This window comes from Apium graveolens, chromosome 9, assembly GCF_009905375.1.
Source record: "Apium graveolens cultivar Ventura chromosome 9, ASM990537v1, whole genome shotgun sequence".
Classification (NCBI taxonomy): domain Eukaryota; kingdom Viridiplantae; phylum Streptophyta; class Magnoliopsida; order Apiales; family Apiaceae; genus Apium; species Apium graveolens.
Genome location: NC_133655.1, coordinates 98,996,808 through 99,001,342, shown reverse-complemented (window position 1 = coordinate 99,001,342; position 4,535 = coordinate 98,996,808).

The window sequence follows — 4,535 nt, the reverse complement described above, 5'->3', positions numbered from 1 at the left end:
AGAATCAACTTGGGAACTAGAGAGCATAATGCTAGAAAAGTACCCCCATTTGTTTTCTGTTTGATTCCGGGACGGAATCCTTTTAAGGAGGGGAGACTGTAATAACCCCAAAATTTTCAACTTTTTGTAACCCTTGTGAATAGTGTTTTAGCTGAATGAGAAAACTTTTCATGCCACACTATGTAGGGGTTCTGTTATGGATATTCTGGGATATTATTAGTACTCTATGAAGTATATAAGTGTATGTAAAGATCGTCAGAATCCAATTCCGAACACTTTGGTTTTTCCCGGAAATCCACAAGATACGGAGAGAATTGAGTATAAGGTAACAGGATAAAAAGGATTTAAATTAAAGGATTATAATAGAGGATCATAAAAAGGAATATAATGTATTGAGAAAGGTTAAGGGAACCTAAGTAATAAGATCCCGGGTATGATCCTTCAAACGATAAACGAGAACGAAAGTAAGCGAACCGTATAACAGATCAGCGGTCATTAGGCAAACGATTAGGAAGTTAATCAAAGGGATTAGTGGGAATGATGTCATCCAACCAATAGAAAGAGGACAAGGAAGGGAGGATGACATCATGAGGATGACATAAGCATGACATGGGAAGGAAGGAGGTGTGGTAGCTTTGTAACCACACAATTTCAAGGGCAAGAAGGTAATTGACTAAATCAAATACAAAAACCAAGCAACCAAGCCAAGTAAAATCATTCTCATCAAAAAATCAAAAAGCAACCAAGGCTTTGTTCTTGAAGCTCTCGGCTTTTCACTATTCAAAAGGCAAGAAGAATTTCAAAACTCAAGATCCAAGCCTCCTAAATTGGTAAGATAATTCCCTAATCATCTTCATGCTTAGTTAGGACTATATCATGAGTTTAAGCCATTAATTCCTTCTCAATCTTCTTCATTTAATCAAAGAAGAAGACTATGAATAGTGTTTTCAAGTTTTTTAACTTGAAGTTTTCTTGTTTTTCTTGAAGATCCAAGCTTTCTTAAGACTTCTCAAAGCTTCTTAAGGCTTCCTAGCTCCACCCACCACTTCAAGGAAGGTATACCATCTCCAAACCCTAGATTCCTATATATTATAAGATGATTTTGATTAGTGGGATGATATTGTAGCTTGTTGTTATGATTTAGAGTTTGGGATTTGGAATGGTAGTGAAATGGAATGGTAATTGTTGTGGTTATGATTTAAAAGAACTTAAGTATGATTAAAGTTAAGTTTAGGCATAAGTATGAATGATTAAATTGAATTGGTTGGGATTGTTATGATGTGATAAGGATGGGTGTTGGTTGTATGTTGGATTTGAGGTTGGTTTGTGGTTGGTTTTGAATGGTTTAAAATTTGGAAATCGCGTAAACATAGCCGTCGTAACGTCCGATTTTCTTTGGACTGTTTTTGTGCATAGCATTAGGACCCGAGAACCCCCTGCTAGTTTATGACCACTGCCATGTTTAGATATCTCATGTTACGAGCTTCGTTTTGATATGTAGTTCGTTCGATTCCGATGCACGGTTTAGGAGAAACGACCGTTTCAAGTAACGGCGTTTCGCGAACGAAACTTTTTCCCTCGCCTTACTTTGAAACATAGGTTAAAGACCAAAAAGGGTTAATTAATGTATGAAACATTTATGGTAAGTGTGTTAGGCAGTTGGTAAGACACTCGCGAAGGAATCGCTTTAAAACTCGTAAAGGTTAAATTATTAAAAATGGTGGAGCCGAGGGTACTCGAGTGACTTAAGCAAATCAGTGAGCGCAAAACAAGCGTTAGAGTCTAAGTTAGTTAAAGTAAAGATTTACAAGTGATTTTGGTTTAATTCCAACTTACTTGTTGTTTATAGGTTACCAGACTCGTCCCGAGCCTTTTATCACCCCGAGTCGCTCAGGCAAGTATTCTATCCGTTATACTGTTGTTGTGATGTATACATTTGTATATGCATGATCTTGCGATAAATGCATATTGGTTATTTAGCAAATTCTTGCGATATATTGTAGCATGTGATATGGTATATATGCATGCCTGTTTCATATTCTTAAAATATATATCTGTTGGTTCAGTTGATAATACCTATGCTAGAGGATAGCGGTAACTTGCGTATACCCTTAGTATAGGGACCCAAAGGTGAAAATATTTTCTAAAACCGGGAGTCGAGGATCCCGAGTAGATTTTGTATATATATGGATATGGATATATATATATATATATTTATATATATATATGGTTATAGTTTTCCAAACTATTAATCGAATAAGGTTTATTCGATAACTTTAACTTTATTTTATTATTGAATATTATTTCGAATATTATTCGAGGGCTTATGACTCCTTTATATTATTATTGAATATTACTTGGATATTCATTTGAGGATGTATGACTCCTTTATATTATTATTGAATATTACTTGGATATTCATTTGAGGATGTATGACTCCTTTATTTTATTTATTGAATATTATTTATAATATTCATTCGAGGTATTATGACTTCGCTTATTACTGAAATATATTCTTTATTTTATTAAAGAATAAGGTGTTAATAATCAAACTTATTTTCGATTATTCAAATAAAGATGATACTTTCATATAAGTATATCTTCGGTTATTTAATACTCGTTTCAAGTATAAGTTTTAATACTTCTACTTCAATTATTTTTATAAAGATTATTCTTTATGGGAATATTATTTAAATAATAATATTCAGATAATTTTTAATATTCTGGGGACTGATTTACTTCATTAAATCAGCTTTACTCCAAACACTCTATAAAGTGTTTTCGAGTCTTCAAAATGATTTGTAAAGTTAGAGCGGATCCCAAAACTCATTTTTATATTTAAGATCTTCCTTTTTAAGGGGATTTAAATACTCGCTCAAAACCTGGGGAATCCGGCTCTGTGGTGTATTTTATATTCGCAACGAGGTTGCAGTTTTGGTAAATGAATTGATTACTTACCCAATGTTCGGGAAGTAAGCCCATCTAATTGAGTCGGCATAAGCGACAGGCCGGGGTACGGTCTATTATTGTGTAAGTGGCTGGGTGGCAGTCCATCAACGCGTAAGAGGCCGGGTGGCGGTCCAGCACAAGTCCTTATGAGGCCAGGGTGATGACCGGTGGGGGATTCATCCATCTACTAGTAGAAAAGGTTACTTATTGGTATCTTTGCCTGATCAGCAAGATATCTGGTTTATGCCAAAATTCTTTTCCTTTCCAAAATTTATTGGATGTTTCAAACTCTGTTCATACTTTACATAACAGAGGTTCCAGGAAATGTTTAAAGAGATATATATGTGGATATATATATATCGGGACTAAATAAAGTATCTCATAACTTTTTCATTCAATAATATTTCAAAGATTGAATCTATTCAAGTCTTAACTTGTGGTCTCATCTATGGGATGTTTTTCTTAAAACTTATAATACTTTGAACGGTGGTAGTTCAAGTAGCTTTATAAATGATATAAGTGTAGTGAAGTATTGGTAACTTCATTCCTTGTTTTTACTTATATCTAGTAAGTAATTATCTTACACATGATAGAGATTCTATTAAGTATCCATTTAGATACTTATATTATTGTTATCACTATGTATTATCTTGCGAGCTGTAAGGCTCACTCTTGCTTTATTTCTTCATCACACAACAACAGTTAGGTGAGATGGCCAGACTCCAGCAGACCCAGCGCAAGCGCGTGGGAAGCGTCCCGCGTCTTCCCGATGATGTTGTAGCTGCTATAGCTGCAGAGGTAGATCCATTGTAGTTCAGACCATCTACTTTTGAGAATCAAATTATGTATAATTATAACTTGTGGCAGATAATGGCAATTAACTGTAAATTTATCAAGTAATCATTTTGGGTTGTAATAACTTTTAAATTGTGGACTCAAAGACTTGTACTTATTTCAATTTCATCTCTGAGACTATAACGGGTTGTGGTGTGTGTTAGTATGGGGTCACAGCATGAGGTTATTTATTATTAATTAAGTAAAGTGATATTGTGGAAAGAAAGACCTTGACAACCCGGATCCCCGACCCCAGATCTGGGGGTGTTACAAACCTTTTTATAAAACTAAGCTTTTATAAAAATGGAGTTTTGGGAGAGAGAGAGAAGAAGAAGATGGAGGCTAGGGTTTTCACAAAACCAAAGTTGTGTATCTTGTCAAATGAGCCATCCATCTCATTCTATTTATAGGACTCTCCTAGGGTTTTATAACATATCTTTATATATATTAACCCCCATATTTTATCTTCATAAAATGCTTTAATAATAATTAAAACTATTTTAATCATTATTTCTTTTTCTAAACTATTTAGAAAATAATTCTCTCTCTCATTATTCATCAAAGGAAATATTATTTTATGGTATGACCCTGTAGGTTCAATATTATGCCGGTAATAGAAATAAATAATAATAAACTTTTTTATAATTATTTATATGAATATTAAAATTCACTAAATATAATTAACTGATTAATTATATTTATTCTACATCGTGAGTGATGCTTCTCAACATATCGCGACTATCCGGATAATA